This window comes from Mustela putorius, unplaced genomic scaffold (assembly GCF_011764305.1).
Source record: "Mustela putorius furo isolate JIRA1106 unplaced genomic scaffold, ASM1176430v1.1 tig00537227_pilon_pilon_pilon, whole genome shotgun sequence".
NCBI lineage: Eukaryota > Metazoa > Chordata > Mammalia > Carnivora > Mustelidae > Mustela > Mustela putorius.
In genome coordinates this window covers 8,740,806-8,753,665 of record NW_025422368.1, presented here as the reverse complement: position 1 = coordinate 8,753,665, position 12,860 = coordinate 8,740,806, and the positions used below count along the sequence as shown (strand labels likewise).

General features: G+C 41.2%; 1 long non-coding RNA gene across 1 annotated transcript; it reads right to left on the bottom strand.

The window, feature by feature from the left end:
• Window positions 1–3,214: 3,214 nt before the first annotated feature.
• Window positions 3,215–4,555, bottom strand: LOC123390059. Its single transcript, XR_006604714.1, has 3 exons — window positions 4,427–4,555; window positions 4,063–4,245; window positions 3,215–3,396 (listed from the first exon to the last, which is right to left on the bottom strand). It is a non-coding gene; the product is annotated as an uncharacterized LOC123390059 (long non-coding RNA).
• Between the last annotated feature and the right edge of the window lie 8,305 nt (window positions 4,556–12,860).

Sequence of the window (12,860 nt, the reverse complement as noted above, 5' to 3'; positions counted from 1 at the left end):
TCTTGCTGTATCTCTCTCTGTCAAATAAATAGAATCTTTAAAAATAAATAAATAAAATTGTAGTATATGTTTAAAAGCAAAGTTATAATTTTCATCTTTTCCTTATTCTTTGATGTAATTTATCTTGTACTTCAGGGTTAAAATGTATCTTCCTATCCTGAAATCTTGGATATTAACCCTTGCTCCCTAGTCTTCTTTTTCGGGATACCTGACAGCCAAGGCAGAGGTTGAATTGACCAACATAGGTTAGGCACCCTTGGCTATTGAAAGAAAATCTTCCTGGGAAGATAAGGATTAAAGTTTTAATTGTGCTGCGTTGTCTGATCTACCCTCCTTCTTTCCCTCCTCTGCCTCCCCCTTTTTCCTCTTCCTCACCTTGTTGCTTTGCGATGCTCTTCATACCACTTCTCCCCTGGCCCAGTAGGATCTAGAACTCCAAGATGGCGTCCTTCTGCCTTACAGTGCTCTGGGCAGTGTTCCTGTCCGCCCCAGGTGGAGTGGTCTGCAGCTAGAGCTTTCTCCCCAAGCAGTCAGGCTGCCATGAGCACGATGTTTTGGTATGTTCGCCGCTTCCTGTTGCAGAATTTGGGAAGTGAATCTGGTAACTGCCTGAAGTGAAACACTTCCCCTTACTGTCTACAACAAAGAGAAGTTACATGAAATTGATGCAGATTCTTTGGAGTAAGGTTAAAGCACTGTATTTTAAGGAGGCCCCAAGGAGCAAGGCAAGAACCTCAGCTTCACCCTCTGAATCTGGCTACACGACTTACTGTAGCCTGAGCTGCTTCTGAACAGATAGTATCTTCCTTGCATAGTTGCTGTGAGAAGGCAATGAGGTAATTTAAATGAAATGCCAGGTGCTTGGGAGGCACACTCAGTAAGCGGTAGCCATTTCTCTTGTGGAAAATATATGTTGTTTTGTATCCATGTTGTAGACTATGCCTCCTGAAGTTTATTTTTTGAGCTGCATTTGTATGATTCATATTTCTTTCTTTCTTTCTTTTTAAGATTTAGTTATTTATTTGACAGAGTGAGAAATCACAAGTACGCAGAGAGGCAGGCAGAGAAAGACAGGGAAGCAGGCTCCCTGCTGAGCAGAGAGCCCGATGCGGGGCTCGATCCTAGGACCCTGAGATCATGACCTGAGCTGAAGACAGGCTTAACCCACTGAACCACCCAGGCTCCCTGTATGATTCACAATTCTAACATAGCCTTGTACTCTGGGTAGGTGTTTGTGTCCACCTTCCCCAGCAGAAGGAAAAATCCCTGGCAGAAGAGAGGTTTGGTGTCCCCCTTGTTCTGTGGAGGTAGAGAAGCACAGGGTGCAGGGCCTAAGAGTTCAGGCCGGAGCTGGGCTGGCTGGGTTCCAGTGCGACTCCTTGACTGCTAGCTGTGTGACCTTGGACAAGTTGCTCTGCCTCTCTGTGCTTCAGTTTCCTCACCCGTAGAATAGGGATAATAACGTATACTACCTCAGAGAGTTTGTAAGAATTAAAAGAAAAAAAGTTCACTAGTATAGGACAGAGGCTTAGGAGAGTGCCTGGCTTGAGGTTTGCTGTTACTAGTCACAACTCACATCAGACTGCCTGCCTCATGGTGACTGTTCCCTAAATGCAAACTGTAGATGAGTGGGCGGTTGAGGCTCCCTCTGTCCCTGTGCTCTACAGGGGCCCTAACTCAAAGTGCGAACTGCACATGCTGATAAGAGATAAGGAGTATTGAGTGGAACATAGGCTCCTGTTCATGGGGGAGCATTCTTGGGAGGCGGGACGGTGACTGGGACCCTACAGGCAGAGTCCAGCTCATCAAGTGTGCCTCAGAGCATTCACTGTTCCCTTCAGCAATATTTTGGACTGTCACCTGCAAATGATTGCAGCCTGGCCTCCAATGGGGCATTCAGGTCTCTGGGAGAGCTATCCCATTTCTCCAGTTCCCGGCCCTCCCCACACAGGGCACCTTTCCCCCCGCCATGCTCCTTCACTTGGTGAATTCCTACTTGCCCTTCAAGTCTCAGCCCAGCTGAGAATCCTTTTAGGAAGCCTTTGCTGGCCTCCAGCAAGCTTCTGCAGGACCCTCTATTTCCCTCTCACTGGGTACCCCAGGGTTCCTGGCCGTATACTTTTTGGCAGTCAGTTCTGTGGGGACAGGACTGTGTCCAACTTGCTGTGCTATATTTGTAACTCTTGGCCTCTGGCATAATAGAGTCTAAAAATATGTTTCACAAATGATACATGGAACACTAGAAAGTGCTATTGGACGTAAGCAGTTTCTAAGAGACATTATCCTTGCACTCAGTAAGGTCACCATGCTGGGGGTGTGGTGGGGGTGGGTTCAGGAGAACATAGCTTTCATGGGAACATACCCATGCATTTTACAACTACGGAAAGTAACAAGTAGGCAGACTCGTAACACCCGATTTAGAAAATAGTCTGATTATATGTAGAACTAACTCAAAACCTCAGTGTTCAGCTTAGAGTAGACTTTGGAGATACAAATTGAATGGGGGGATTCAGCACAGATAAACCACAGAATAAGGACTGACTAAATATTGTACATATTTTCTTGTAATAGCTATTCTTTGCCTAGTTATTGATGGTCCATCTAAAGGAAGCAGGCTCGGAAAGTTTAACCCATCGTATTTTTAGAAGTACTTGAGTGAACTCTAACAACTCCTTGAGAGTTACGGCAATGTCCAGGACATTTTTTTGTCTTTGTTGGGCATGTGATATATTACTGCCTGCTGGGTCCAGTGTCTTCTAAGGAATTCTGCAGATCAAGTGCAGGGGTGTGACGGGAGACTTGTTCTGAAACAATCATCAGCCTGCTTGAAACAGTAATTAAAAATATTCCTAAGTCTGCTCAGAGTGTTGTCCACAATGCTTGCTACACATCCTAGAATTGTTTCCATAGAGTGTAGGCTCATATCACCCTTGACACCCCCTAAAGGCGTCATATCAGGTTGAGTGGGCTACCTGTATGCCTTTCTAACTTCCACAAGAATATTAAAAAAAAAAAGGCGGGGGGGGGGGAGAGAGAGAGAAGAGAAGGAAATCCTTGTTGATCTTTGATCCTGTACTTATAATGCCTTTTATACCCCCAAAGTATTGATAACTTCCCGATAAAATGTGAACTCCCCCATAGGGGGAGATAAATGAAACTTTCCCATTCTTGTTTTTCTTCCTCAACTGGAGGAAAACAGAAAAAGAAGGACTGCTTTTGCTTTGGGATAGGATTTATTTTTGGCTTATTTGTTGATTTGGGGGCATGTTACGAGCCTGTTAGGAGAGAGGAAAGCGCTGAAATCTGTAGGACGAGGCTTTTCATCCTGCCTCTGGCACCAGTCAGGCACACATACTGGGGTGAATCCCCTGTCCACATGATGGGCAGTTTCCCCACCTGAAAGGCAAGGAGAATGTATTTACCTCATTTACCTCATGACATCTGCATTCAGCACAAACTGGTCAACAAGAATTTTAAAATCTGACTACAACTTGCTTTTTTACATACATCTCTGTAGAAAGAAAACTGGGTTTGAGCCAGAACCCTAGAGTTTTGGTTCAGCTACTTCTTAGATCTGAACAAGTTAACTCAGAAGCAGAACCATGACCTGGAAGGATTTTGAAGGATCATCCAGTCTGGCTCCTTTGACTTACAAATGACCAAACTGAGGTCCAGAAAAATGCCAGGCTTTGCTTCAGGCCATGTACTGGCCATAAATCAGGAGTCAGGGGGTACCCTGTCCCAGGGTTCCTGCCTTTGGTAAAGAGCTATGCTGATTTGTCATGATATCATCAATTTTTCCTGGTGTCTACCTAATTTGATAACTAGAGTGCCAAAAAAGCTACTCTAGATCAAAACAGGAAAACGGCAATAATGAGTGATCAAGAGAGAATTACAGACTGGAGAGCCTTAGGACTCAGGTGTAGTCAGAAAACAGGCGGAGAGGGATAAATATCAGAAGGACTTAGACACGGACTCCCAGTGCTAGAGCTCCTGATTCCCCATCAGTTCCTTCCCATGACCCCTGCCTCAATCTGGTGGGAATCGGAAAGGCACACTTACCTCTTGTTGTTGAAAACCTTCACAGTGGGGGCACCTGGGTGTCTCGGTGTGTTAAGCCTCTGCCTTTGGCTCAGGTCGTGATCTCAGGGTCCTGGGATGGAGCTCCGCATCAGGCTCTCTGCTCAGTGGGGAACCTGCTTCCTCTTCTCTTTGCTTGCCTCTCTGCCTACTTGTGATCTCTGCCTGTCAAATAAATAAATAAAATGTAAAAAAAAAAAAAAGATTTAAAAAGAAACTTCTGGGACAACATAAGTTAACATCTAAACATAAATTTTTCTACATCCTTCTAAATAATAGGAACAGTGACAAACTGCTACCAGAATTTTCAGCGTGTTGTCAAATGGGATTTATAAACCAAACACACCTGTGTAATCAGCACCCTGATCCAGAAATAGAACATAATCCGCATTCCAGAAGCATCCCGTATGCCCCCACCATGTACTACCTCTCTCCTCACTTCTAAGAGCATGCATTCGTGTTTTTTCCCCCTGTTTTTATACTTGAAGTATAAATGGAATAAAACAGTACATATTCATTTGTGTCTGGCTTCCTTGGGGGAATATTTTGGTGTTGGCTTAGTTCCACGAGAAGTAGGATTCCAAACTGGGGGGCCGTCCGTGGACAGAAAACGTCTTCTGTGTACTACAGCCTCATTGTCATGATGGAAAGCTAGTGTCAACATAGCGGTTGATTAGTAAGAGTGTGTAGGTGTAATGGAGTTGAAACTTATCCTCGTTGCCAAGATTTTTGTACCTTACATGATTCATTTTACACTAAATTATCATTTTAGTTAGGCCAATGGATGTAAGTAGTACAAAATTGAGGAAAGTGAAAAATAAAACTCTTTCTCTTGTGTGTTTCCCTTGAATTTGTTACTTTTAAGCAAATTTTTGGTTCTGTCGTATGTTCAGAAGAGACTAATGAATTTTCTAAGTAAGTAATCCAAGTAAATAGAAACTCTTAAGGATCCCAGATGACTCTGTCTTAGTTATCATATTCTTATGGTCTAACTAAATGACGGGTGCGTGGTAGGGATGCAATTAATGATGGCTGCTGGAACAAATCTATAAACGAATGGTTAGGTCAGTGAAACAAAGCAACATAACTTTCTGATTCTGGAGAGTATGTGTCATCAAAGGAAAGAGTGGCAGTAAGAGCCTTAACATTCCTTGTAAATACTGGAAGGCTGTTGTGGAAGTCATTTTGCCTTTGGTATCTGGAGACAAGCAGCTGTTATTCTCTAGTCCCCACAGTGGGAGAGACTGCTAAGACTCTCCTGGAGTCCCTTTTCCTCTGCTTGTCTGAGTAATGGGATTCCTGAGTATTAGCAAGGCACACAGATACTCAGCTAGACACAGTATTTCACCGTATTCCTTGTAGCGACAAAATGAAGTTCTTGCCAATGGGGTGTCATCAGAAGTGATGTGGCAGCTTTTGGAAGTTTTTTTTTTTTTTTTAAGAAACATTTCTTCTGGTGGGGAAATGGTAATAGGATAGTTAAAGGGAACCCAGAGAGGAAAGACACTCATTGGTAGCAGAGTTTCCCTGCTTGTCCCTGTTCTGTTGGGTGAGAGAGACACAAGCTTCTGTGTTATGAAGACATTATATCTTAGAGGATCTTTTTTTTTTTTTTTTAAGACCTTAGCATGTACCCTAATTAATATAGAAATTGGTACCAAAAATTGGTGTTATGGTAACAAAACCTAAAGTAAGTTTGTGGATTCAGGTAGCAACAGGCAGTAGGCGACATTGATACAATATTTTATTTTTTCACAGATACTAAATTTATTATATAATTCAAAGTTGGCACAATATTTTAGCTAGGAAAATTGGTAACATTTGTTATTCAGTGGCATATCATTTACTAAAATAGTTACCTACCATAACTTGGATGATGAGCCTTGTACCTAATGACCTTTAGCTCAAGGAGAATAGCTTAGAATATCAGTATATGTTGCCTAGCCCTCACTACTGCTAATAGTGTATTATAAGAGGAAAAGGAAGTTGGGTAATTATTAATCAGTAAGCAATATAGCTCTGATAATAGAAGTTTTCTCACTTATGGTTTGCAATCTAATATGACTCAGAACTTTTTTCAGGCTGTGCAAGCCTGAAAATCTGTCTGCATCCCCAAGTAGCTGCAGGTAAATTTGATGATGAAGGTCTTTCTCATCAGCTCTCTGTTAAGTGTTCTGCTTGTCCAGACAATGGAAGTCAGCCCAGAGCAAAGACATGCCTTCTCAACTGTTTCAGATGGCTCTCACCAAAGGTAGCCAACATTAAGTTGAAGGAGAGAGGAAAAGGCTGAGCATAAAAAAAAAAAAAAAAAGAGAGACTTAGCTTAACGGCTGTGACCAGAGAGATCTTTGGATTTTGTTACTTTCCTATGGGAGCCGATAGATGAGGATCTTACTTCAGGGCGGGGTGAATGTGGTGTCTCCACAGAAAGAAGAACGTGTTCATGGATACTGCGCAGAGTGGTAACCATGGCAGACACTGGAAAGTTACCCTGACAACCATTTTTCTTTCTCTCTTTTTCTAACAAAATATCTTCACCACCCCCCACCCCATTCCCCACCCCATGTATTAGCAGGGTACATGGTTGCCTACCTGTGACTATATTCCTTCACCCTTCTTTGGGATTAGGTGTTGCTGGTGACTCATTTCTAGCTAATGACATGAGAAAAGGAGTTTTGTACCTGGTGGAAAATCATTGAGTATTGACTTTCTCTTCACCTCCTGGCTCTCCTATTGGCAGAGAAATAGTCAGAAAATGATAGCTTCCCTGGGCCACAGAGAGAAGCTTCATACTGATGACAACAGAGCCACCCAGCTTGTGTGATATCACCCACTTGTGGACTGTGATGTGGAAGAAAAGGAAACTTTGGTTTTACTTAAGCCACTGTATTTTGGTGGGGGGGGGTGTCTTCATTTCAGCAACTTAATGTGGAGGCTTTTGTGCACTGTTGGGTTCAATACAAAAAAAACCAGAAACAACTTTAAGTATTCTAATCAGGGAAGGATTTAACACAGAGAACTAGGTGCTTACTGAAGCATTAGAAGGGTTGAAGAAGCAAGTTCTAGATTGTTCCAAAGTTTTCCAGGAATGTCTACAAAACTCCAGCTAACTAGCCCATCAGGGGAGCTCCTACCTCTGAGGACAGCCCTAGAACTCTTCCAGGATCAAGAACTTGCTGCTGCCACCACAGTTTCTGAACACCAAGGTGGCTATGGGATGGACCCTACAGCATGGTGTCAAGGAGCCATCATTTCCTTTCCCACAGAAATAGTCAAAAAGAGATGGGAAGGGTGTGTCTGCTTCACTTCTGCCCTCTATATCTCCCTGTCTCACTTGTGTGTCATCCCCTTTTGGGACCCAGTTTACGCTCAGAACCCTTGCTGCAAGGGAATCTGGGAAATGTAGTTTTTGTCTTTGCAAACTCTGAGGAGAATGAAGGAAAACTGAGCAAACAAATCCAGTCCTACCGCTTAGGTATCTCTCCTGTAAAATGGAGACGGTGTATTACATACCTCAAAGGTTTATTAGGAGAATTAGATGAGATTTATGTATGTAAAGCACATAATTGAAAACTCAACAAACTATAGCTATTCTATTGGCCAGGGATTGCTAAGGATGATTTTTTCTGTATAATAATATAAAAGTAGCTACCTCTATTCTGAAAGCTAGCTGCTTTCCCAACTACATTTTCTTTAGTGAAGGCTCCGTGGTTTGACAAGAGGGTGAGGAATAAGGCGGGGCAGAGAGTAGGGGTCTGATCATTTTTAGACCGTCTTCATGATCCAGCATTCTATTTCAGAGCAGTGAGAATCTATCGAAGGGTTTTAGGTTGAGAGAGGCATTAGCAGACTCCCAGTTCTGGAAGCTCTCTCTGGTGGCACAGAGAATGCATTAGAAGACACAAGACAAAGGGCAGTTAGTGCACAGTTGCGATAACGTGGGCAAGTGATGGTAGCAGGTCAGGCTACTTGAGTGGTGTCAGTGGTGAGGGAGATGAGCAGCTTGGGAGTGTCCTCAGCAGGACCTGGTGAATTACTCCCTTAGAATCCTGCCAGGGGAATCTTAGGGTCATAGAATAAATTTTATGCTTTTCAGTTAGCATATGCAAAATGAATGTAGGTGCTATTGTATACTTATTACCTGGTGTGAATTAAAAACCTGATTCTGATTCATACACTTAAATAAGAGGAAAGGAAGATGCTAGCATCTTCTTTGGTTTACAACTATGAAGGAACAAAGTATCATAAGATCTTCTGTGACTTGGGCCCAAAGTTATCCAAGAGTTATTTCATGGCTGAGTGTGAAGATGTTCAAAGCGGAATTATGCCGCTGTATTATGTATCAGTGACTGAAATGCTGGCAATTGCTTTACGTTATGTGATCAGACATTGGAATAATTTAGACATTTTACAAGATAGTAACAAGATCCCTTAGCCAGGGAGGCCTTGGATGGACGTACAGAGAAAGGTCTAGCTGTCTGTGCTGAGGAGAATCTTGCTAGACTGCCATCTCATTAATCTGTTTGGATCCTCAATCAAAAATAATGAAGCTGATAGATCCTTATGATTTGTTTAAAAAGGAGTAGATTATAAAGTGTAGTATGCCTGGTTTTAAAATCAGCAATGTCTGATATAGTTATAGGACATTGCAAAACTGCAAAACTGAAGGATAGACATCGGTCAAATAAAAAGAAGTTGTTCAGGTGTCTAGCGAAGAGTTCCCGTCAGCTCTGTTGTCACATCACTGGTGGCAAATGACAATGTTGTCGGTATCATTCCAGGTAAAAGGTCAGTCACATTCCAGTTTCCTTACTCTGGAGTGTTTCCTGTTGCAGTCTCAATATACAGAGGGAGAAAATAGGCTCAGTTCATGGGGTAGGAGCAATCTCTTTCATTCCAAGGAGAAGGCATGCTTTGTTCATTCACCAACCGTGGACTACTCAAAGAAATTAAGTCATTTAAACAATCTCCAAACTGTTTGATTCAACTAAAAAAGTAGCCATAGAATTTGCTGCCTTGTAAGATGTTCCTACTTATTTTTCTTCCACTCAGATCATCTGCGTTAATTTCCATCCTCCTGATACTTCTTCTTCTTCTTTTTTAATATTTTATTTACTTATTTGACAGAGAGAGAGATCACAAGTAGGCAGAGAGGCAGGCAGAGAAGGGGGGAAAGCAGGCTCCCCACTGAGCAGGAAGCCTGATGCAGGGCTTGATCCCAGGACCCTGAGACCCTGACCTGAGCTGAAGGCAGAGGCTTAACCCACTGAGCCACCCAGGTGCCCCTCCTGATCCTTCTTGAATCCAGTGAAAAAAGTATAATTCAGAATAACTCTAGCTTCCTGAATTAGTGTCTTTGAACTGTTGCAATTTTTAGAAGTTTAATTTCTATAGATACCATACATATGTGAGGTTGATCACTAATTTTACCAATTTGATTTATGTACTGAAGACTTATCGAATGCTCCTTATGTGTTGGACTCTCTTGACCAGTCAAATTTTTTCCCGTATATACTTCCCTGACGATAAACTTTCCTGAGCCTTCAGGGTCCCCATGTCACACATATGGAAACTGTCTGCTGCCCAGCTAGAAAAAATGAGTTACCACGTGGTGACACATAGGGTCACTTGACTGGTGTCCCATGGATGGGCCAGATGATCTCTTTACACCAACCCACCATCTTTCTTAGGTCATTTTCTTCTCCCCCCCATTGATCCTTTTCGTGTCATGCTAACATGACTTAGAATAATGTAAAGTAGCTACAAGATCTAAAAATATTATTTTAAAAAAGTATTATCAAAAAACATGGTAATCTTATGTTTTCCAGTCTCTAAAAAAGGTACAGGTTTATTTTTATTTATTTTTTAAGATTTTATTTTTTAAGTAAATTCTACATCCAATAAGGGGCTCAAATTTAACAATCCCAAGATTAAGAGTCATATGCTCTACTCACTGCCAGCCAAGTGCCCCTAAGGATACAGATTTAGATTAGATTCTTTAAAAGAATGCAGAAGGAAACAGGAGTTCCAATGAAAAAAATCAGGCAAGCAAGTTACAAAAATTTTCAGTTTTTATTAACAGTTAACAGTTTATTAAAATTCTTAAGGAATCTATTTCCAGCTTTAAAATCATACAAAGAAGATAGAAGAGGTAGACAAGTAGGAAAAGTCAGGAGTCTGAGTCAGAGTTGCTTAAAAAGCCAAAAAGCAGGTAATTTTTTTTTTCCTATAGTCTTGGCACATATCCTTTCTATGGCTTTCTAACTCAGTGAATTTTTTTCCACCTTTATATTTTATTTTTCTTTTCAAATGTAAAGGAATATGTATCTCTTATCATAATCTTAAAAAAACCTCATCAATTATACAGACCAGGAAACAGCAGATTATGCTCCCACCCCTCAAACACACCTCTTTCCACCAATTCCACCTGGGAAGTAATTGCTGTTCATAGTTTGGTATCTTTCTCTGAATTCAAAAGCAATTCTATTTCTAAAATACTACTGCATTCTGAGAATAGAATCCTGTGTATTCCCATCCTGTGTTTGTGAGCGAGACTGTGCAGATGGATGAAAGAACAGAACAGTAAAAGGAAATTCTTACCGGATTAAATGAAATCTTGGAACGCTGTTTTTGAGATTAGCTTTAGAGTTTTCTCTTACTCTGTTACGGACTCTGATTGTGCCCCTCCTTCCCCTCCCCCAGCCCTCCAGCTCCTGCCACCGCTGGTCCTGTTCATATGCTGCAACCCTAACTCCCAAAGTGAGACTGCATTTGGAGAAGGGCCTGTAAGGAGGTAATTAAGATGAAATGAGGTCATATAGACTCTGAGAGGGTAGGACTAGGGTCCTCATGAGAAGAGACAGTGGAATGCTCTGCCGTTCCCTGCACAAGCACAAAGGACAGATCATGTGAGCACGTGGCGAGGTGGTGGCTGCCGGTGAGCCAGGAAGAGAGGTCTCACTAGAAACTGACTGTGCTGGCACCTGGTCTTGGTCTGTTGTTTAAACCACCAGTCTGTAGTATTTTATGGTAGCTGGGGTTGACTAATGCATAGCCCAGGTAGCACAAGAAAGTGACACACGGGAGCTGAGTACAGTCCCAAGGGAAGGAGACCAGATGCTCCTTGACTAGGAGGCTCCTAGACTCAAGGATACCAGGTCTCTTGGACTAAGAGGCAAGTTCAGGAGAAATAGGAAAGAGGCCCCTGAAGATTTCCCAAAGAGACTTCCCCCTCTCTGAAGAGCTGTTGTCAAGATGATCAGAATTCCCCTCCTTCTTGACCTGTCATGGCTAAGATGGTGATTATTCCAGAATGAAATGGCTCCAGTCATCTCTAATAATATCTTAAAGTTAAGAACATAAAATACCTGTACCCAAGCCCTCTGCTTGCTCAATCTCCAGAGCCTTGCTCTTCATGGGAAAAGAACTTGGACGTCTACCATGGCAGCCACTCTCTGTGGAGAGCCCTACCCCAGCAACGCTCTGGCAGGTAGAGCAGGGTGAGATGCGCCTACACAGCATAATTAGAATAGGTTACCAGAAGAATGGGACTGCCTTATATTTTAAGTTAGTCTTTTGAGATCTTCCCATTAAAAAAAATTTAAAATACCTTTATAGATGATTGAAATTCCATTTTTCAGTTTAAAAAGTGATACGAAACAAAGATGACAACACATAATGATATCTTGCTCAGGCACAAGGGAACACCAATTAATTTCCAGGAGAAGTAAGTTTGTTTTTATGTTCTTTTTCAAGATGAAAAATTATCATCTGAATGGAGCTTTTAAGTAAATTAACATACTTTTGATATTTGCTTTATTCAAAAATCTTTTATGTTTTATTCTTTTGTCATTATATGTAAGCTCATCTTTTGTTTTTTATTAATTTGCAAAATGTTTTTGTATTTTTAACTTACCCAAAAGCTGAGTTTTACCTGTTCTAGAATTAATGTTTTCCAATGTGTTTATTTCCATTTTTGTTAATGTTATTTCACTTACTTTTATTTTCCTTTGGATGATTCTTTGTTATTTCTGTTACAGGAAATTTAATGGATGTTTAATTTAATTCTTGTCTCCCTTTTATTCCTAATAACAAAGAAATGATACTTTTGCAAAAAAAAAAAAAAAAAACTAACAGAAATAAAATGTCTCAATTAAGATAATGTTTCAATTATTTTAAATGCCTTCCTGTCTATCTTCTCATTTGATCCTCAGATCAACCCCTGAAGTTGGAGTTTATAATCATTATTTATCTCCACATGTCAGATGGAGAAACCAAGAGGCCAATAAGTTAATTAAATGACTCATTTAAGGTAGAATAGCTAACTAGTGACAAAGTAAATCTCAAATTTCAAAATTAAAATGCTGTGATAATAATGGAGAAAGTCTACTTTGGCAAGGCTAGCCAAAATTATAATGTATATATTTTTTTTATTTAAAGGTATTTTCTACCAGTTGTAAGCCTTCACCATCCACATGCTAACAATTCCCACATTTCTATTTCTGCCCTGACCTCTACCTTGAGATCCAGGCTTGAAGTCCAAGTACTTATTGAAACTCCTCTTGGGGGTTTCATGGACATCATAGTAGGAACAGTACCAAACTGTGAGTCCCAGCATCATCCCCAACATATTCTTTCTGCAGAGTTACCCATGACAGTAAATGGCAACTTGGTTCTTCCAGTTGCTTAAGATATCAGTCTTGGTGTTATCATTGCCTCTTTTCTTTCTTGCATATCCTACATCACATTCATCAGCAAATTTTATCAGTTTTACCTTCAAG